General features: G+C 46.1%; 1 protein-coding gene across 1 annotated transcript in view; it reads left to right on the top strand.

Moving 5' to 3' along the window:
• Positions 1-23,095, top strand: part of DENND4C (DENN domain containing 4C) — a 1,285,018-nt gene that overhangs the window by 166,536 nt on the left and 1,095,387 nt on the right. The window lies entirely within an intron of this gene.

Here is a 23,095-nt window from a genome sequence, read left to right as displayed (position 1 = left end):
TTCTCCTGCCCTAGTCTTCTGCGGTCAATTGCTTAGCCGATATTGTTTGCTTGATGCCGATGCTGACACTTGCCCACTTATGTCCTGGATGGTCTATTTTGCCTCTGATCCTTTCTTGTTTCTTTTATGGACATACTAAAAACTTTAAAATTAAACCTTCCCTTCTCCTACTTCCCGGTGGCGCAAATGTTTCCAGTGTAACTCAGTTTAATCTTGCTTTGCGTTAATATGCTGCCGGGTCGCTCAATAGCTTGCTATTGTGATTCAAATGCTGCCGAGGCCAGCCGGATGGTTGTAGGCCCGTATTTGTTTGATTCTACTGTGCAATAAAGGTTTTAAAAAAACAAAATAAAAAAATAAAATAAAAAAAAAGAACGGTGGTGGATTAAATCCAGATCAGTTGACTGGGGGTGAGTGTTTGTATTGTCAACGCTCCGTCCATCACCACCTTTGGTTTTTCTTCGTTAGATATATTGCCTATTTCAAAGGATGCAATGCAGGTCCCCTATAAAATCCTGTTGAGGAAAAGTCGAGGAACTGAAGCTCTCGGCCAAGGCAAACAGAGGCTATTTTACTCTTGACCGGATTCCTTGGCCTAGAAGTGGAAAGTTCTGACTCTACTTCCAGTGCCGGGCATAGCAGATTGATAATCACTCGAATTGTGTCAGAGGTTTTCTGCACCATAAACCCTCGAATTCTCTACATTTGAATACTGTTAGACAGATGATTTTACCACAACTCAATTCATAGCTCAAAAATGTGGGATCTTCCACGGATTCAGAATATCCATGCCACAAACCGCACTGAACCTAGTTCGGACGCCGCTGCAGCACAGAGTCTCCTGCCAAGTAGGCCCTCTAACAGGACCAGACTCGCTGCACCCTTTTTTTCAAAGCAGTCCGTTCAGTGGGTAACACGAGGTCTCAGATTGTACCTCTCTGTTCCACTTCTCATTGGATCAGTGAAAAGCAATTCTTCAGGTGTGGTAAAGTAATAATCCGTATTTACTTTGTTGCTGAGAATATTGTGTGCAATTCCTGCGTTCTCGTTTTCTGTAATCTGAGACAGATCGGCTGGCACTTTTTTGCAGTGCGAGCCGTGTATCCAACTCTTTCTGTTCGTAACTCTGACTGCTGTTTCTGTTGCTAAGAGGCCCTGTTCCGGCCCCCTCCGAGATTCCAAGTTCTTCGAACGCTGGAAATTGCGGGTCAGGACCCAATCACCGGGTTGTAACAAGTGCCCAGGACCTTCAGAATTGTTAGGAAGTGAGTCTCGCACCTGTTGGTGAATCAAAGAGAGATTGTCTGTAAATTCCTCCATGTAATCTAACAAAATAGTATACTCAAGTTCTCTCATTTTCTTAGGACGTGGGGGACCCCGTACCTTCATTGGCCTTCTGAATACCACTTCATAAGGTGTAAGGCCAGACTTGCTATGTGCCACTGCTCATGAGGACATGAGGGCTAATGGCAATGCATCAGCCCACTTAAGCCCCATCGATGCCTGCACTTTAGCTAATTTAAGCTTCAAAATCTCATTATAATTTTTCACCAGCCCAGCAGATTGTGGATGATTAGCAGCATGAAATTTCTGATTTATATGCCCGAACTCTCAGTAATTAATTTAATAACATGTGTAGTAAAATGAGGTCCATTATCACTCCATACAATTTTGCAAATACCAAACCTAGGGAAATGCTCTTTTAAAAGAATCTTAGCTGTGGTAAGGGCAGTATTCTCTTTTGTAGGATATGCCTCTACCCACTTACTGAAGGCACATACGATAACCAGGGCATACCTAAGGTTATTGAACTTTCTAGTTCTATGAAATCCATCTGCAGGACTTCAAATGGTGCACTAGGTGGAGAGAACCCTCCTTTTGGGGTAGCCACTCCCTTTCTCTGATTGTGTTGCAAACAGATAATGCAGTGTCTAACATGATGCTCAGCTTTTTTTCTTGTATCTGGATGTTCCCACACTTGCTTTAACTGTGTGGTTATACATTTTGCGCCAACATGTGCTAGGCCATGTGCCATAGTGACAAACGGGGACGTTTGAAAAGTTGTTTTACCGCCATGTCTTGTCAAAACCACCGACATCAGAGGAACAGGTCTTACCTGCTATCTTTTGACGCGAGGGGAATGGCCACCATTACCACCAACGCACCGTGAGGGGAACAGCTGGAACTACATCCCCCATTTTTGATTGAGAATATTTTTTTTTAAACATTTGTTATTTAGCTTGGACTTGGACTGACTGGACATGCTATCCATCTTCTTGCATTATGGGAACTGAGGCTGTTTGTGCTGTGGGCTACTTCTTTGACTCTTTGCCAGTGGGACTTACCGGTGCATGGACTACGGCCCTTGCGAGTCCCTGGTGGGACTTGGTGTCCCAGGGTGCACAGTACTGCATCATCCCAATCTCCATCAGCTGCCTTGGGGTGAGGAACAACCAGCGCGCTGCCTCGAACCCCCGCAGGCAGGTCTGTCTGTGCCCGAAAAGAGGCCGGGCTGGGCTAATTTTCTAAGAACTTGGTCACTGTTTTTTTTTGGGAACAGTATTGTATTGCCTGGCTAATCTAATAGAGTGTATATATACGGTTAACATGAGTGAGCGTAAGCCTAGCATAGGTAAGGGTGTGTTAGTGTCTTTAGATGCTTTCCTATTGAGTGCAGAATCAGCCCTCGTTTAAGGAGATTAAGCTCACTGAGTGAAAGCTATCCCTTGAGCCCCTAGCCGTGCAGAGTAGACTTTCCTTAACTCCTGTAATCCCTGAATCTTCTGGGGTGACAAACCTTGATGTATCCCCATCCCGGATTAGTCAGTCTCCACATGTTGTTTTGGATTAAGTGACAGATATTATCTCCTTTTCATCTACTGACCTAGAATCTAGCCCTGTTAGACCTAAAGTTACGACCAGAGGGCAGAAAGCTAAACTTGGGTCAGATCGTATTAATGAACCCCTCCCCAAAAAAAGGAAGATTTGCAGAATATTAAAACAAAGTAAATGTGCCCAGAGAATAATTGGGAAGAAAGTACTACCCGCTATTACTGGAAGTGAACCTAACAAGGGCCCCCCTAACCCCATGGTTCACATGGCGTCAGGGCTGCTTGCCGATAGCACACAGGAGGGGAACTTCTGGGGCAGGCTTGAAACTATGATGTCAACCTTACTGGAACCTATCCTGCAAAAAATAAGTATTGTAGAAGCCAGATTATTGAAGATGGAGGAGCTGGTTAGCTGCAAACCCCTGGCTATGTTGGCGGTTAGCTTGAAGTCTAGCGCAGATCCATCAAATATCATGGGAACAGGTACGGGGGTGGGCTTATGTGATAGCTCTATTGCAAACAGACCGGCATCAGACGAGACTAGTTCCAATAACATTGCGCTTAGCAGTGTCGACATCCCAGCCTGTACCCCCCCCCCCCCCCCGAGCAGGTTCTTCTGTGCCTCCAAGGGTTGGGAGGTTGGAGAAAAGGGAGATAGAGCCAATGAGTGTCCCAGTAATAGACTTGCCACCGGAATCTACTCCTTATGTAGTGGTTTTGGGGAGTGTTCCTTCTCTCCCCCGAGGGGCTAGTGAGGACTTCGGGCAGCTGAAAAATAAATTAACTCATTGGTTTGCACAAAATAGCGTTCTGGGTGACCGTGTGGCTAAAAACATTCTTATTGCCCGTAGGGTGAGGTGGATTGGGAGTTTGCTTAAAACGGGCACGGGTGACTGTGTCATTGTAAACTTTGATAACCCTCATACTGCGGGCAGGATCTTATCCAGGGACATTTGTCATGCTCCTTTTAACTCTGGATCTGTCATCGGGGCCTTTCCATTGGGTTTCTTTTATAAACCCGTTTCTCCTAGGGGAAATGTGTGATAATGTCCATCTTGCAGCTCCTGGAGGTGGGTGGACAACCAGACCAGTACTTAGGCAACAGCCTATTCTTCGTTTGCAACAGATGGTCCGTTTGGCGCCTGCCCTTTGCTGGAATTAAATAACAGATTCTCTGCTTTAACAGGGTTGGAGGAGTGTGATTGACTAAGGATCCCTACGCTCCCTGAACTTGCTGCACATACCTAGTTCCCAATAGAGGTAGCTGAGAGGAGCTTAGGTGAAATAACCAATAATTTTATATATATTGGAACATTGCAGGGTTGGCAAATAAGCTCCGAGACCCATTATGGGTGCAATTTGTGAAGCAATTCACTGTAATTAGTTTCCAAGAAACATGGTCAGTGGATTGTGATCTATTTTTGGAAGGTTACAAGGCTTTCTTTGTCCCAGCTACTCCTTTGGCGAGTGGAAGACCCAAGGGAGGTCTAGTTGTGTATATATATCTTTGGCAGTCGATTGTCAGTTTCAGGTTGTGACCACCACAAACCCAGGAATACTGGCACTGATAGCCAAAAAGGAGACACTAGATGGGGAGTTATTAATTTTTACAACTCTGTGACCTACCCACATGTTGCCTGAAACATCACCACCCATGGCACATTTATTAGACAGTCTTTCGGTTCTTTTCTACATAACCTTATGGTTTTTGGTAATTGTAACCTCCATCCATGTGGAAATCCAATGTTATCCTGTATATCTGAGTTGGGCTGTCCCCGTATGAAGGGGTTTCATTTTGAACATCATGCCCAGGGGGAATCGCTGAATAATTTGTAAAATGAATTGGATATGATGGACTTGATGTCCTCAACTGCCCCGCACACTATATTTCCTGTTCTAACTTTTAAAGGGAGTGGTAGGGGGTTGTTCATAGATTTTATTTTAATTTCTTCTTACCTACAAACTTTGTTTTTTGGTTTTAACATTGTTGAGAGTGCTTATAGTGACCATAACCCACTGTGTGTCTATAGGCAGGGCCCATTATCAGCACGAATTGGCGAGGTAACAAGCAGGGGTTTACTTAGACCAACTGATGGCAAACAACAACCTAAATTGTCCCAGATCTCCCCAGACAAATGTTATAGTCAAGTAAATGTATCTTGTGCTCCTGAGTTAGCACTTTGCACTTCTGCAGGCTCTTCTCCTAGGGAAATTATTGGCACGTATGAATCCATAGCGCGTAAAGTCGGTGAAATCTTAAGTGCCCCGGCTGGTAGAACGTCTACATCCGGCCCCAGATGGTTTGACTCTCACTGCTCTCTGGCTGCGAAAAAGCTGAGGGAAGCTCTGTCAGCCAAACCAAGTAATCAAATCGAGGTACGTGTATGCCGTAAAGAATATAAATCAGTTTTGGTCAGACGGAAGGGTGCCCTGAAGGAAGAGGCTTGGAGGGAGCCGATTGACTCTAGCACTCTCGGGAACAGCTCTAGGTTTTGGAGTGTTGTGAATCTCCCCCTTTTTAGGTCTCGGCCTAGCGTACACTGCGCAGCAGTGTCGCGCAGCTGAGATTTTATGTTTACAGTATAGGGGCTTGAACCCTCCCCTCTTCTCCATTGGCTGGCTTCCTAAACGGAGGCCAGCCATTGGAGGAGAGGGGCGTCACTCGGTTCAAGGCGGGATTCGGGGGGGGGGTGTTTTTGGTGTTCTTTCTCTTTTCTTTCTCACCTCTTACCATTGGCTGGAATTTTACATTCCAGTCAATGGTAAGAGGAGAGAACGAAAACCACGCCCCGAATGCGAAAATGACGGTGCTTTCTCCGAGGCATTCCTGCCTCACCTCAGAGAAAGATGGTGGTGTGCATGGCGTTGTCGGACCGAGAGGTTTGCGCAACAGACAGAGACTTACCCCCCTGAGCCGGTAAGTCCCCCCCCCCCTCTATGTGCTTGCTTTCCTGCCCCCCTCGTTGTGCGTCTGTTCCCTCGTGCCACCCCCTCGTTGTGCAAATTCACCAGTTAATGCATGAAGTGCTGACTGCTCAAGTCTGAGTGGGCAGTAATTCCCTCTATGTAGTTCACACATTATCTCCTGAAATTCCGAGTTACGTGCGTGCCCTTGGATAGTGTAAACATAAAAGGAAGCACGCGCCGGGCTCTGAGGCGAAACACCACAGCTGTCCATGGATGGGCCTGGTCTGCCTCCACAGAGCTCCGACGGAAGCCGTGCTGCCTCGGTCTCCTGTAGGCGTCTGTCATCTGCTGGAGGAGGGTGGCGGCTGGTGGCCGCCCCTCGACAGGCTTCCCTGGCTGCGCAGTCACTCAGCACAGCCGGCAGGCTGCGGGGGAGCTGACAGGCTCGGTCGGCGGCCTCGTCTGCTCTAACCCGCAGCCATCCATTACCAGCGAAGCGGCTCTCAGCAGCTCCCCAGTGCCAGCCCCTGCGAGGCGATTGATCGCGGAAGACAGCGGGGAGAGGTGTGGGGCCGCGGCGAGGGCGACGGACGCTGAGGATAATGGTTCGATCCCCGGCTGCAGGGGTCTGCCCAGCACCATGCGACTCTGGGCAATAGCTCGCCTAATCTTCCCAACGGCCCCCAGCGCCGAGAGACCCCTTCGGGGGGGATGTATGACGTTACAACGCATACGTTGAAAAGGATGTTTCCCCTTCGGGGGTGATTTGTGCGCTATACAAGTTCTGGATTTACATTTATTTTTTTTACAGCGGGGAAGAGAGGCTTTCCGTCCATTAGGGCCGCAGCTCTGTGCCAATTACAAGGAAGGGAAAATCATTCCGGCCAGCCCTGAAGTGCTTGTTTTCCATCTAGCGCCACTCATTCCTCACAAACCTTCTCTGCCTCCCCCACGACACACATCAGGTTAAGAGGCCTGGGCACGAGAGGCTTAACGCCGCAATAGCAAGCCACGAGCAACGCGTGAAGCACGGCGCTGCACCGTTAACTGGAACTGAATTGTGTGATCTTGTGTTGGTTGATTGGCAACTACGTGGTCATGGCAGGATGCAATACAAAAGACGCGCGGAATGTGAAATTAGGGCAGTCCTTTAAAAACTGTGGGGCTTATTTACAAGCCCGTTGCGCAGCCGTTACGTCATTTCCCCCCCCTGTTAAAAGTGACGCTCTGGCGGCGCACCAGGCTTGTAAATAAGCCCCTGTGTAACGCATAAATTTTACTTAACTGCCAAGTGGTCAATAACTTGTCTTGTGGTGACATCCAGTCTTGGGCGTTTGTCATTAAATTCCATTCCTGGCTTTCCATGCAGCCGTATTTAACGTTGTGGGACTAACAGGTTTCAGGTTTTCCTTTTAAATTACAGGCGTGGCCTGCGTGTCACAGCGTGGCGATTGCTATTGAGCTAAGACCAGGGTTGCAGAGTGCCACCCTTGACACCGGCCAGTTTCTAGTTAATAATATCTATCAGACCTACGTCATCCTCTGGATTGGTGAGAGCTCATAGGCTCTTGTGTCCACTGACTGCAGGAGATCTAAACACCCACAAACAGGGCACACATTCTTTGTGACTTCTTGAAACAGCGTGACAACTGTGCCGCATAATTGTTGCGCCGTGGTGCGACTGCACATCCTGCATTCTTGAAAGTTACGTTCCTGTCCAGGTCGATTCAATGTACAAAGTCTGTGCTAATGAAGCCTTTCAAATCAAAGTGCACCTGCTGCATTCCTTAACGCCACATAATTAAAGCCGCCTTTAACACAACATAATTAAAGCCGCCTTTAACACGACATAATTATAGCCGCCTTTTACTACCCAACATGACACTCTTGCCTCTTGATGCTTCTAGGCTGAGTAGAGTGTGCAGGTTTTAGAAAATAAAAATATTTTGAATAAGTACTGCAAGTCACAAAGGGGTTCTACGAAATATAATTAAAGAACCGGACAGCAGGAAGTATTCCTATATTGATTTATGGAAGTGCAAAGTTACTTTCAATATCCTCTTTTACATATGGTAGATGTACTGAACATACGGTCAGTCCATGCCCTCCCACCTTGCAACATTTCATATAGGTTCAGTTCTGCAGAATAAATGTGAAATCCTACATTATAAATAAACAAACATTCAATTTATGTCTTGTGACAGTCATATATTGGAAGAATAGGATATAAGTTAAATTTAAACTAATTGTAGTTTAAGCTTAAAAGTGCTCGTGTTGCACACAGAGAAAGAACTCAGTGCGTTTTTGCATCAAACCAGGATCTACAACATAATTGTTAAAAAAAAATTACACATCTGCTATGCATAATTCACGTTTCCAATGTATGCCACATGTATGTTTTTAGGTCTCGGCCTACGTAGGCTGCGCTTCTCTGTGTGTGTGTGTGGGTGGCTCTGTGTGTGTGTGGGTGGCTCTGTGTGAATGACTGTGTGGGTGGCTCTGTATGTGTGTGTGGGTGTCTTTGTGTGGGTGGCTCTGTGTGGGTGCAAATTCAATAGGTCTCGCATTTGCGAGTGATTGGCATTGTAAATAACAATGCCATTTATTTATGTTTTAAAAACAAAAACATAAATAAAAATAATGTCATGAGTAATGCCAATAGCTCTAACTTTAACAATGCCGAGACCATTGCATTGTAAATGCTTGTTGGTCAGGAAGTGGGGGGGCCTGTAGATTTGCATATCACTGAGCGGGAAAGGGTGCTCCATTTTAAATCTATGTTTGACAGCTTTTTGGAGCACACTTGCCAAGAAGGTCGGGATATAAATGCCCCTGTAATGATTTTTGAACAGGGTGAGCTTGTGGCAGGCATTGCTGCGCTATCCACTAATAAGGCCCCGGCCCAAATGGTATTGCTCCGGACCTGTTTAAGCCTGACCCTTCGTTCTAGGCTCCGGTACTGGAGGTTGTGTTTAGCGTAGCTGAAAAGAATAGTTATCCTCAGTCTTGGGCCTCTTCCACTATAGTTCCTGTCTTTAAGAAGGGTGACCGGAATAGCACTCACTGTTCTAGGCCAACCTCCCTCCTTGACTCCGTGGTTAAGGTTGTGGATGTATTCTCTTACAGAGACTATCCACTTGGGCGGAGGAGCATAAGATCCTGTCAGATGTCCAGTTTGGATTTCGCCTATGGCCTATTGGAGTCTGTTCCGCGCACCAAAGCCCATATGTCTTCAATTATCGCGGCCAGACACCGGTGTGATAATTGAAGACATATGCTCGCAGTGGCGCGTGCGCACCACTCGCGAGCTTCTTTTTTTTTTTTTTTTTTTTTTTAGTGTTGCCCTGAGCCTGTTTTGTCTCAGAAGAAAACAGGTTGAAACTCAATAAATTAAAATATAACTGTTTCGCTCACTTTAGCACACTGATTTTCACGACCTAAACGTTTTCAGAATAAAGACCAACTGCAGAGGGCATAGACACCTAGCGGCTCATGATTTTATTAAACTAGCATGTAAAGCCTTCCATACTAACTTGTTTTCCATTAATGACAGCTCGGTGCCTTCTCATTAGAGGCGAGACTGGTATTATTGGCTGCATTTTCTTGAAACTGACATTTTTGCAGGTAATGGAAGATGCGCTAAAATACTAGAAGCCACTGTATAAAAATAACCACCGCAGTCGAGACTCATTGCTTTCATCATAATAAGCCGGAAGGAGTACAACAGGGCAACGGGAAACCCAAAAATAAGGGAGGCAAATGTGCTAAACAATAACATGGGCGCACCTGGCCATTTAAAATACAACTAAGGCAGATCTTCGCGCAGGGCAACGTGAAACCTAATGCAAACAAGCATTAGAAATGCAATCTGGCTCGGATTTATTTGAGTTTGAGCTAATGGCGTAAATGCCAATGTCTTTTTGCCATGTGTTATGGAGTGTGTGCATGTGGTGTGTAGTGGAAGTATGTTTGTTGAATTGTAATTTACCAATGGTGGCATGCTGTGCTTCATATGAATATGTTTAAAAGTAAAGTGTACCATACTGCGATTGCTTGGTGGAAAAGTGCACTGCCGGCTGGAGGTGTGTGTGCCTGGTGGAAGGGTGCACTGACGGCTGGTGGGTGTGTGCTTGGTAAAAGCGTGCACAGATGGATGATGGTTGTTGGTGTTTGTGCATGGTGAAAGCATTCATTGACGGCTGGGGGTGTGTTGTTGTGTGTGTTGTTTTCTGTGTGCTGGTGAGTGTGTGGTGGTGAGTCTGTGGGGGTGAGCCTGGGGAGTGAGTGTGGTGGTGAGTGTGTTGTGTTGAGTGGTGACAAGTGTGTGGTGTTGAGAGACTGAGGTGTGTGGTTTGTGTGTGCGTTATGTGTGTGTGGTGTATGTGTGTGTGGTGTTTTCTGCACACTCACACACTGCCCCGTAACATTCACACACTGCTCACCCGCACACTCCTAATGTCACCCTGCATAGTCACACACTGTTTACCCTGCACACTCATTCTGCACACTCACACAATGTGCACCCTGACACACTGTCTCTGCAGTCACTCTGCACTCACTGTCACTCTGCACTCACTGTCACTCTGCACTCACTGTCACTCTGCACTCACTGTCACTCTGCACTCACTGTCACTCTGCACTCACTGTCACTCTGCACTCGCTGTCACTCTGCACTCGCTGTCACTCTGCACTCTGCTGTCACTCTGCACTCTGCTGTCACTCTGCACTCTGCTGTCACTCTGCACTCTGCTGTCACTCTGCACTCTGCTGTCACTCTGCACTCTGCAGTCACTCTGCACTCTACAGTCACTCTGCACTCTACAGTCACTCTGCACTCTACAGTCACTCTGCACTCTACAGTCACTCTGCACTCTACAGTCACTCTGCACTCTACAGTCACTCTGCACTCTACAGTCACTCTGCACTCTACAGTCACTCTGCACTCTACAGTCACTCTGCACTCTACAGTCACTCTGCACTCTACAGTCACTCTGCACTCTACAGTCACTCTGCACTCTACAGTCACTCTGCACTCACTGTCACTCGGCACTCACTGTCACTCTGCTGTCACTCTGCACTCACTGTCACTCTGCTGTCACTCTGCACTCACTGTCACTCTGCTGTCACTCTGCACTCACTGTCACTCTGCTGTCACTCTGCACTCACTGTCACTCTGCACTCACTGTCACTCTGCACTCACTGTCACTCTGCACTCACTGTCACTCTGCACTCACTGTCACGCTGCACTCACTGTCACTCTGCACTCACTGTCACTCTGCACTCACTGTCACTCTGCACTCACTGTCACTCTGCACTCACTGTCACTCTGCACTCACTGTCACTCTGCACTCACTGTCACTCTGCACCGCCACTCTGCACCGCCACTCTGCACCGCCACTCTGCACCGCCACTCTGCACCGCCACTCTGCACCGCCACTCTGCACCGCCACTCTGCACCGCCACTCTGCACCGCCACTCTGCACCGCCACTCTGCACTCTGCACCGCCACTCTGCACTCTGCACCGCCACTCTGCACTCTGCACTGCCACTCTGCACCGCCACTCTGCACTCTGCACTGCCACTCTGCACCGCCACTCTGCACTCTGCACTGCCACTCTGCACTGCCACTCTGCACTGCCACTCTGCACCGCCACTCTGCACCGCCACTCTGCACTCTGCACCGCCACTCTGCACTCTGCACCGCCACTCTGCACTCTGCACCGCCACTCTGCACTCTGCACCGCCACTCTGCACCGCCACTCTGCACTCTGCACCGCCACTCTGCACCGCCACTCTGCACTCTGCACCGCCACTCTGCACCACCACTCTGCACTCTGCACCGCCACTCTGCACCACCACTCTGCACCGCCACTCTGCACTCTCAAACTGCACTCTCAAACTGCACTCTCAAACTGCACTCTCAAACTGCACTCTCAAACTGCACTCTCAAACTGCACTCTCAAACTGCACTCTCAAACTGCACTCTCAAACTGCACTCTCAAACTGCACTCTCAAACTGCACTCTCAAACTGCACTCTCAAACTGCACTCTCAATCTCCACTCTCAAACTGCACTCTCAATCTCCACTCTCAAACTGCACTCTGCACTCTCAAACACCACTCTCATACTGCACTCTCATACTGCACTCTCATACTGCACTCTCATACTGCACTCTCAAACTGCACTCTCAAACTGCACTCTCAAACTGCACTCTCAAACTGCACTCTCAATCTGCACTCTCAACTCTCAAACTGCACTCTCAACTGTCAAACTGCACTCTCAACTGTCAAACTGCACTCTCACAATTGTCATATACACGTATGTGAGTGTGACAGGAGCAAGGCGGTCATGTTTTCTGCCCCCAAGACCACTGTAATCAGATGCTTTACTGTCTGCTAGAATAGTGCAACTACTCCATATAAACAGTCCTGAAGAATTCCAGTTAGACTTCTGAAAGCGGAAACCTGTTGACAGACAGCCTTTAGAGCGAAAGACAGTTCCCCCCAGCTTATCCCAGATTTGCTGCTTTTATGAACACTACACATAAACTTTGAGAATGCTATTAGGCTTTCAACGTCTTGCCCCTTATTAAAAAAATATTATAGTATGCCACTTGTAGTATGTCATTGCTCTGCATAGTGCTGCTTTGGCATTTCATCTTGAAAAAATACTTTTAGATTGTCTTAAGATATGTAAAAAAAAAATACACAAACCTTGAACACCTAAAGAGTGATATTTAAAGAGGAATGAAAGTGAATCTCTGAACTATATGAAACCAGTCAAAAGGTTCCTATCTCCCACTTCCGATAGATGCTTGCTTTTAGAAAAAAGATTTTGTAAAACATTGTCAGGAGTCTCAAACAGAAAGCAAAGAGTTCTAAAAGGCGCTGCCTGCCAGCTTGCTATTCATTACCTCAGCTCCGAAAACAAAAGCTGCTGCAAAGAAACACATAATAAACTCGAGAGAACAATTCCATTCACACCGGCCACGGACCATTCCAGAAAAAAAATGAAACTGAGATTAAAAGAACAGCCCATGACAGAACGTCAGACTCTTGTTCTTGAACTAATGAAGCCCTTTCCCGGCCTGGCATGGAGCAGCTGCGCGCTGAGCGCTGCTGAATGGTGAACGCGCCCGGCCATCTGGATTCACTTACGGAGGCACCCTGACAGCTCCTAATTATAATTAATGTACTTCTTTGCGCGCACACGAACGAAAAATGCCCAACATGGCGGAGGATAACTACATTTACCCTATCACTTCAAGCCTATTAAAACGACACCACAACGAAGACGAATCACTGGCCAGATGAGATACCAGACTAAGGAATGTGTGGAATGTGTCTCGCCAAAGCCCTAGGAGATACTTTTTTTTTCCCTTTAACATTAGGATCTCGAAACTCCTCCCACTTTCAGTGGGCGGAGGCCGAGCCCTAAAAACAGAATACACGCCGCGTGCTGTGCCGAAGTCACAGGATGGGCGGCCGCTTTGATAAATCCTCCACAAGTGTCTGGTTCGGGTCCTGTAACTTTAGATTTGTACGGGCGCATGCAAACGATCCCCCGTGCCTCTTCCGGTGCACAGGGCAGGCTGCAGCCCTTATCTGCGCCTGAAGGAATGGTGTTGTTTGTGTGATCTCGCAGTTACGAGCCCGATACCAGCGTCTTCTCTGCTCCTGTTATTATGAACCTTTTTACTATGAAAGTGAAAAGTAGGAAAAATACCTGAATCACTAAGTCGCAGGAAACTGCAGGTTTAGGTGATACTCCAAAGTCCTTCCACAGAGAACACACGTGCAGTGGCGTAACGAAAATTGAGGGCCCCCTGAAAGGTACATGGCGGGCCCAGCTCCAGATTTAGTCCAGAGCTCTGAGGCCCGAGTAATATGCTGAGGGGGCCCCTGCAGCTAGGCCTACTGTAAGCAATGTTGTACAGTAGCCTGTGCTGCTGTGCAACATGTCTAAAATATATAAAAAAGCATAGCCAATAGATCTCTTCCATAGGCTGCACCTATTGGCTTTGCCAATCCTTGGTCTGATCAATTTAGGTAAAACAAAAATGTCCACAGTGGTTACTTCTTTTTAACCATATGTGCTAAAAAGCCTGCTGTGCCGTTGAATGATCTGCTCTGCTCCATGCCTGGCCACACTTGCCATGTTCAGACACCTCGACTGACACCCTCCCTGGTCGGAGCCCTGGACTATCTTCTATCTACTGCTTTCAAGTCAAGTCTGCCCTCAAAGCTCACAAGGCTCGAGGCTCACTAGGCTGGAGGATCCACACAGTGCACCCTTTCTTGCCTGCTCCCTCTGGCTTACTCTATTATTACTATGAGCCACATAGCCTCTGCAACCGCGATTATTTATATAAATATATATTATCTATGTATATATGTATAATGTATCAAATGTATAGTGGGGTTGTCTCACTGAACATAACCCACATGTGAATTCTATAAACCCACCTCCCATACATCTGCCTACCTTATTATGTAGTGTCACGACGCTGCGCATAACATGACGCTAGAAATTCTTTCCACACAGTGACAGAACCGTCTGGGAGCTCCGCAGTAAAGTGTCCCTTGGTGGACTCGCTCTGGGGTCCGAGCAGAACCCAGTCTGCTTGCTCTCAGGCAGAGGCTGAAGAGGTGACGTGCCCATCAGACTTTCAGGGCACATTAATAATGTTTTCTCTTCTTCTGCTGCCCACACTCCCCGCCAGTCTGCGCCGTGCTAGAGTGACATTACAGCTCATAGATGTAACCTTTGATCCAGTCCACTTTGTAGCGTATCCATAGGAGACAGGGAGCGCACACAGGCATGAAGGACAGAACCCTCCGATCCAACCCATAACATGTTAATGGGCACCAGACCATATGGGCATGGGTCCCTCCGCAGACCTGCAGCCTGTGTGCTTCGTCTTGCTGTCCCAAATTATCACACGGCGGTGCAGTGCGTTTCTCCTTGGGAGGAATTATCTAAACTGAGCAGTTTTTTATTTGACATATTTATTATATTTTCTGTCGAATCTACGCCACCTCAGCGAAGGCAACCTGTAAAACTTATTTTAGCCTGTGCAGCACTTCTTGCTGCTGCACTAAATATCTCATAAAACGCAGTCGGCTTAATCAACTGGTTCTGCCACTTCAATAAGACTATTATTTCTTACTGGGCGGCAAGAGACTAATGAGAAATACTTTAAAAGGTCAGAGAGGTATCATGTGGAAAGTCAAATTACCAACAACTGGTATCTGTAGAACACCAGACAGGTTATAGAGCAGTTCAAGAAAAATAGCTGTGATGTTTCACTTTTTATGTATAAAACAGGCCTTCTATTATTTTGCACAGCACAACCTCTCTGCATTTCATTATTTTCATTTGACGTGTATGTGAAAACGAGTTGCTGAGGACGTTACGTTAAAATCTCAAATGTTTAAAATCTTCCATAACAGCCAAGGAAAACCTACCTTTTTGGAAGGGTGCGATACAGGGTTGTAGCTAAATATAGTTTCTATAGCTCGGAGTGCTGTGTTTTTAGGGGATGATTTTATGGATACAGTTGTTGTGGCCTGGAAGTGTCTAAAGAAAATTCATGTACTAAAGTGCTTTCTAGGTGCCAAGTCTATGGTTGCATGTTAATGTAGTCAAAATGTGATGCTCTCTAGGGGTTGATTTTATGATTGCACTTTAATGGTTCAAAAGTCTGACAATGATTATCATAGTGAAAGTGCTTTTTATTAACATTAATAAATGAATTCACTCATGATTTGTATTATTAGTGATTGCATTTAAGTACAAAATGATGTTTTTTAACATGCAGTGTGCTGATCTTGAACCTTTGATCGCCTATAGGCTTACTTTAAATGTTTGTATGAACTTTTGGGGGGGGGCAGAGTTGATCATGTAATGCCATCTGTGTTTTTTTACATCTACCAATTTATATATTTGTAAATTATTGGGTAGTATTTAGTAGTGTGTGTGTGTGTAATACAATGTACTTCTCCTTTTTATAAAGAACAAGTACTGATTGGGCAATCATTCACTGAGTGTTATTATTCCTTGACAGTGAATGGGGATTACTAGCCCACACCACCTCCTATGTGTAGGCCTTGGACTGCTCTGCTTCGCTACTCAGAGAATCAAGCACTACAACGGGGTGCTTTGTTACCAATAAGGAGAATTGTCAACCAATAACTTGACCAGGCCGCACAATGAATAACCCAATTTCCTACAGCAACACACTATGATTTGGAAATTTAAGGACTGACCTATTACATATGTTGGCTCTTAAAATGACGTCTAGTATTTTGCAGCCAGTATATAGTACACCTGCTGTTGGCGCTGGGAATTTCACAATCTGGCCTCATATTTAAAAAAGTTTCTTGTGGTAGGTCTCTATCCCCCTGAGATCCTGAATGGGAGGGTTGGGTTTGCTCGCTTCACCTGATTGTATTTACAACCCACCAGAATCAAATTTCACTAGTTGCTCTGACCCTGTGAGACATTAGGGGAAGGCTATTCAGCCAATATATGACGTTACAATGCATGCAATTACAACGCATTCTTTTACAACGCAGTCTTTACTTCGCAACTACTATTACATTGCATGATTTTACAACGCATGCCATTACAACACATTTTTTTTAAACTCCCATTACATCGCATACCATTGCAACGCGTACCATTACAATGCCTATTACTTTTAGGGCAACAGCAGGGTAAGTGTTAGATAGTGTAGGGGAAAGCATTACTATTCCCACTCCAGTGAATGCAACAGTAGGGTAAGTGTTGAATAGTGAAGGGGTAAAAAATACTATTCCAATCTACCCCAAATCCCATACAAAAAAATCTCCATTACTTACCGTATAATGCGTCATAATGGTATGCGTTGTAGTGACATGCGTTGTAATGGCATGCATTGTAATGGCTTGTGATGTAAAGGCAGTTGCGTTGTAACAGTTGCGTTGTAAAGGTAGGTCGTTGTAAAAACTGCGTTGTAATGGATGTTTCCCCTATTCAGCATCTCTTTGAAAGTAAAGAGGAAATTCAGTAAATAATGTTTTGTAATTTCCAGACAGTGAAACAAGTTTATTACGTTGCAGGGGTTTACAATGCACCATCTGTACCTTCTTGCATTTGAAGTAGTCCCAGACATAAACCTACATAGTTTTTGTTTCTCAGAAAGGCCTAACGCCAACCTGGCAGTGGTCGAATGGGTTGTGACTGTAGAATAATTGTAAAAACTACATGGTGAACTATTAAAGTTTGAACTATTGGCATTGTAAATGACAATGCCTTTTATTCATTTGCATCGGTGCGTAAACAAGTGCTTTGTACGTATAGTCCATGCTTATGAGCAGCAAGGCTGGCAGTCTCTTTTACTGCCAGCCTTGCTCATCGTAAGCAAGACTATACGTTCAAAGTGCGTGTTTATGCACCGATTGCAGGTTTTAAAAACAAATTAATAAAAGCCATTGCCATTTACAATGCCAATAGCTCAAACTAATAATGCGAGACCTATTGCATTGTAAATACTTGTTATTAACTTGGTTTCGGATGAACCTTTTTCACCTCCTGTTAGCTAGGCCTAATCGATGCAGTAGCGGTCAAGTGCTAGCTCCCTGTGGCTACGACGGACAGTCTCCACAGGATCTGCTGCATTTCATGTTTATATGTAAGTTTTATGAAACCCCTCGCAGGCATTTCCTGGTTCCCATTTTAAAAAGACTGAATTTTATTCAGGCCTGTCCTGCCCTTATTTATGTCCAGCTGCTGAAATAGGATTGTATTATTTTCATAGTGGGGTTTTTAAAATCTACTGTGAAACCAGGGCCTGTATGAATGTCTAGATAATGGATGGACCATGTAGGATCTATTCATTTTGAAGGCTTAGCTTGCGCCTTGAAGTAAATATAATAGGAAGACATGTTTTCCTGGCACATTGCACTTTATGGTAACTGATTAATTTGGGAGGCTGGGTATTGGGTTCTATTTATAAATTGTGTATGGGGTTGTATTTTTTTTAATCATGTTAGAATGTATTCCTGTTTTTAGGTACATGTAATTTTGTAACTTTTATAGTTCTCCGAAGTGAAACCGAATAAAGTTTATTTGATTTATTGATGGCTGGATTGATTGACAAACGGTAATACATAAGAACTGCACAATTTCTATCAGTCCCCATCTGGCCCTTTTCTCCAACAATTTTCACTGTCCAATATTCCTGTCTGTTGGACCCGGCCTCGTGGCATGGTCCTACCCCTCCCGCATGGCGGGCCCCGGACGACATCGGCCCTCCATCCAGCCCGGGTCGGCCTCGGACACACCTCTGCACGCCCTCCAAACCACCAGATCCGCCACCCGGCGGCCCACAACCACTGACACTGCACACTCGGGCCGCCCCAGCATTACCGGTCCGGTGCCCACCCCGGACCCTCATTCCAGGCCCGACGCCATCTTGGGCCCATCACGTCACAGACACGTGGTCCCGGCCCAGCCGCGGCCACGGCCCCAGCGAGCCCGCCATCGAGGCACCAAGAACCCTCCGGGTGGTAGAGTGGCCACTCAACCAGAGACAAGGAGAGGGGAGGTTCGATGGCTCTCCAACCGTCCCCGGATGCCTGGTTTCGATCGACCTCCGGGCTCCCTGAGAGCTGGCCCCACCCCCTGCTGGGTGTCTGGACACCATCATCCCGGCCCCTCTGACCCCCAGGCGAGAGGGTCCGGACATCAAAGGACTCCAGACCTATATCTGGGCCAGCCCCGGAGTAGGACGGCAGTTGTATCCCGGAGTCGAGAAGCCCTGCTGACGCTGTCGCGGCTGACCCTGAGACGAACTCCCCTTGCTGCTCTACCTGGAACCTGCTGGCGCTGCCGCGGTCCATCTTCGCTGTAACCACCTTGGAGCCTGCTGGCGCTGCCGCGGTCCATCTTCACTGTAACCACCTTGGAGCCTGCTGGCGCTGCCGCGGTCCATCTTCGCTGTAACCACCTTGGAGCCTGCTGGCGCTGCCGCGGTCCATCTTCGCTGTAACCACCTTAGAGCCTGCTGGCGCTGCCGCGGTCCATCTTCGCTGTAACCACCTTGGAGCCTGCTGGCGCTGCCGCGGTCCATCTTCGCTGTAACCACCTTGGAGCCTGCTGGCGCTGCCGCGGTCCATCTTTGCTGTAACCATCTTGGAGCCTGCTGGCGCTGCCGCGGTCCACACTCGCTGAACCATCTTGGAGCCTGCTAGAGCTGCCGCGGCCCAACCTTCCGGAACCCCCCAGCTCGAGGATTGAGAGCTGTGCGTAGGGTCTCCTTGCAACCGACCAGCTATAAGACTGTCCCGCTACCTTGCCACGAGACTTTCCAGATCTCTGGATCTGCTGTATATATTGAAACGATACTTATTGGCCGATAAAGATTGAAAACTCTATCTACGTGTGGTGTATATTTGTAGTGGTGTGGGTACTCTGCTGTACGATTCTAGGAGAGGGCCCTCCCGTCGGAGGCCTCTCGACATCGCTCGGTCCCTTCTCGGAAGGAGGGGTAGACCTAGGGGTGGTCAGTCAGACACCTTCTGCCTCCCCCGGGTTCGCCTTTCCAACACTGTCTTTTCCCATTGTTCATTTTCCTCCTTTGTTGCCATCTGTTGAATCTCTCTAATCTTTTCGTTGATATCCCAAATTTTCTACAGAGGAATACATTACATACATTTTTCCTTGTTGGCTTTGTGCTGTTTCTTTCGCTGTACTGTCTGCAAAAGCATTGCCTCTCCCCACATCATCTACTGCTTTCTGATGTGCGCTACACTTATCAATAGCCACCTGCTTTGGTAACGTTAATGTATTCAACAAATTCTGGATTAATTCTCCATGTTGGATCTCTGTTCTGTGTGACGTCAGAAACCCCCTTTTCTGCCACAAGCGTCCAAAGTTATGTGCAACTCCAAAGGCATACAGACTGTATAGATATTTACAGACAATCCTTGGCTAAGCTCACAAGCTCTCAGGATTGCAATAAGTTCGGCAGATTGTGCAGACTTATAGGGGATTTGAGCTGTCTCCACATTTGTGTGCAGCGTAATAATAGCATAAGCTGCAGTCGTGTTGCCATCAGGCAATTTAAAGCATGACCCATCTATATACAATTCGCACTGGGCATCTGACAAAGGAGTATCAGTAAGATCCACTCGACCCTTCGTGTGTTCGTCAGTGGTGAAAATACAATTGTGTATATTACTAGGCTGTTCAGAAGGCAATGGCAACAAAGTGCCAGGATTATGGGGCAGACATCGTTTAAGAGTACTGTGTGGTGCTAACAGAGTGAGTTTGTACCCGGTCAGACGAGCACTCGTCAAGTGTTGTGTCTTAGTTTGATTCAATAATACATCAACGGAGTGGGGAATAAAAACCATCAGTTTGTGGTCCAATACAAGTCCTGCTGATTGTCTGATCGTAATGGTAGTTGCTGCCACAGCTTTCAGGCAAACGGGGAGTGCTATGGCCACAGGGTCCTGAACTGCAAAAAAGTATGCACATGGGCGTTTTGTCCCTGTGTGGCTGTGTTAGGACAGAACATGCACAACATTTTCGTTTGTGTACATGAAGAGAAAATGGTTTTGTGTCATCAGGTGTTCCTAATACGGGTGCAGAACATAACGCTGCTCGGAGTTGCTGATATGCATCCTAACACTCAAAAGACTATGGCAAAGGAAATGGGGTATGTTTGGATGTAAGGGCAAGGAGAGCTTTAATAATGAGTGAAAAATTAGGGAGCCAATGACTACAATAGGACGCCATGCCAATTAATGCCCTAACGTCCTCAAACGCAAAAGGAATAGGTGTATGTATGATAGCCTAAATTCGGTCTTTGGTCAGCGTCCTTCCCTCCTTCGACAAGAGGTGACCTAAATAGGTAACCTCTGGTCGACAAAACTGCAACTTCTTTCTCGATACTTTTTCGCCCAATTTTGCAAGGTGAGTCAGTAAAAGCAGGGTAGCCTCAATCCAAAGCTCAGTGGTGTTGGCTGCTATCAGCAGATCATCCACATATTGCAACAATGAAGTGCCCGGGGGTAACTGCAAGGTATCAAGTTGACATTTAAGGGCCTGACTATAAATCCTCGGACTTTCTATATACCCTTGGGGAGCACAACAGAATTTGAATGAGCACCCCTTAATAGAGAAACTAAACAAATACCTGCTAGAGGGAGCAATGGGAATGGAAAAGAACGCATTCTTGAGGTCAATTACTGAGAACACAAGTCGTGGCTGGAATCATTGTCAATAAAGTAGTAGTATCTGGAACTACAGAAAACTGTGGCACTACGATTTTATTAATTTCAAGCAAATCGATTAAAACGCGATAAACTTTCTTTGTCTTCAGAAATGGAACTCTTCAAAACAGGCAAGATAGGGCTATTACAAACATTACCATCAGTCTTCTGAATCTGAACTATGGCGCTTCTACCTTCCTGGATATTTTATACTGAGGTATGCGGGGCAAGACAGCATTCAGTTTAATACATAAATAGATAATAAACCCACGTCCGTATCGCCCTCCGCCCACGCAGAAGGCGGGACAGTGGATAATGCATGTGAGACTTCATCAATAACATACTGCTTAATACGCATCGGCTTACCAAATGTAACATATACACCATCCGGTGAACAATAGATGCGTGTATGGAAATGTTTGAGTAAGTCGAAGCCCAGCAAATTATCAGGACAATTTGGTGCAAGAAGGAACGATGAACTAACAGTAAACGGTCCAATAGTAAGATCCAGGGGTTTAGACACGGGACTAAGAATAGGCTTTCCAGCAAAGCCTATGGACAGTTATTATAGCCAGACAAGGGAGTCCCAGGGATCAGTTTTTTAGAAAGCACACTTGTTGTAGCCCCAGTATCCACTAGAAACGTATGCGAGGGCCCCAATATTTCAGCAGTAACATATGGGCATGGGCATCAGGCAAGTGGGTCAGATTTAAATCCGATTCTAGTTTTATGATCTAGTTCTTACGTGTATTGTCTCTTTTGTGTTCAACCCCCTTAGAACAAGCATTGGCATAGCCAATAGGTCTCGCCTTTGGGACCTTTTAAGTGTTTAGACAGAGCTACTTGCTTTGCCAATGTCTTTAAGCTATGTAGTGGAGCATTGTGGCTGTTGTGCAGAATATTGAAAAGTTATAATAAAGTGTTATAAGCATTTTCAGCTTATGTATAACCAAGAAGACATTATCTACAACTAAACGACCATATTAACTCAAAATGTGTACTAGTTTTTTTGTCCTTGCAATGCTGCCAACTTTTCCCTGCCTGTTCTAATGTTTGTTTGTTACAGCTTTTGTTTTTGTTATGAGGTGGGGGGACATAGCCAACAGGAGGGTGGGGGTTGAGAAATAGTACCTGAATGAGCAGTCGAGGGACACTAGGGGACAATCAACAGATGCCAGATTTCAAGGGCAGACTGAAGGGTGTTGAGTGATGCTGCAGTGGTGCTGAAGTATTGGGTACTGGTGCAGTGATGATTAGACGGTGCTGAATGATGCTGAGGTGATACTCTGGTGATGCTGAGAGATGATGTGGTGCTGAAAGGGGACATATAATGTGGGCAGTCACCGCAAAGTGAAAAACACACCTAAAGGCGGGCCAAAGAGTAATGTTTTACCAATAAGAAATTCAGAAAGGCACAAGGAGGAATAAAAGGGAAGCAACCCGACCAGATACACAATGCTTTGCTGGGCAGCGCATGAGTGCTTCTGGGCTCTACCTAAAAATGTATTAAAAGTGCTTTTTCAACAAACATGTCTATTAATGTGATGTTTTTGTTTCCGGGTCAGACCTGTTGGCTGTCACAACCTACTACATGTACAGAACAGTCACTTGGAAATTAAACATCTTTGACTTGTGAGAACAGGACTGTGCGTTCTTAAGGTGGTGTACAGTGCTCAACCTGGACTATTCTTCAATCTCACGGATGACTGTCAGAGTTAAGAGTTGGCATTGCCAAAGCTCTGCCAAGTTACCCAGGTCTATGCACTATGAATCTCTCCAGTACAGGGGTTTTTTTTCTTTACATTTTAAAACTATTATTCTTTTGAATCCCATTAGTGAGCCTGGATTAAAAGTCCAAAAATGCAAAACGTGGAATTGACTATTCAGTCATGCAAGGACATGGCAGACTTCACTACATCGCAAACCTCTGTCTAATCTTGGGCAGGCTGTGTGTCATAACTGTCTCAAGATTTAGTAAAGCTGTTTATTAAATAATAAAAATAAAAAGTGACGTACTCCCCTCTACATTTTTTTTTTATTCAATTAAATTTTCTCTTTTAAAATGTTGTATAATATTTTTTTCTTTTTACCAGTGCT

Source organism: Lissotriton helveticus, chromosome 2_1 (genome assembly GCF_964261635.1).
Source record: "Lissotriton helveticus chromosome 2_1, aLisHel1.1, whole genome shotgun sequence".
Lineage (NCBI taxonomy): Eukaryota > Metazoa > Chordata > Amphibia > Caudata > Salamandridae > Lissotriton > Lissotriton helveticus.
This window is presented reverse-complemented; position numbering and strand designations above follow the sequence as displayed.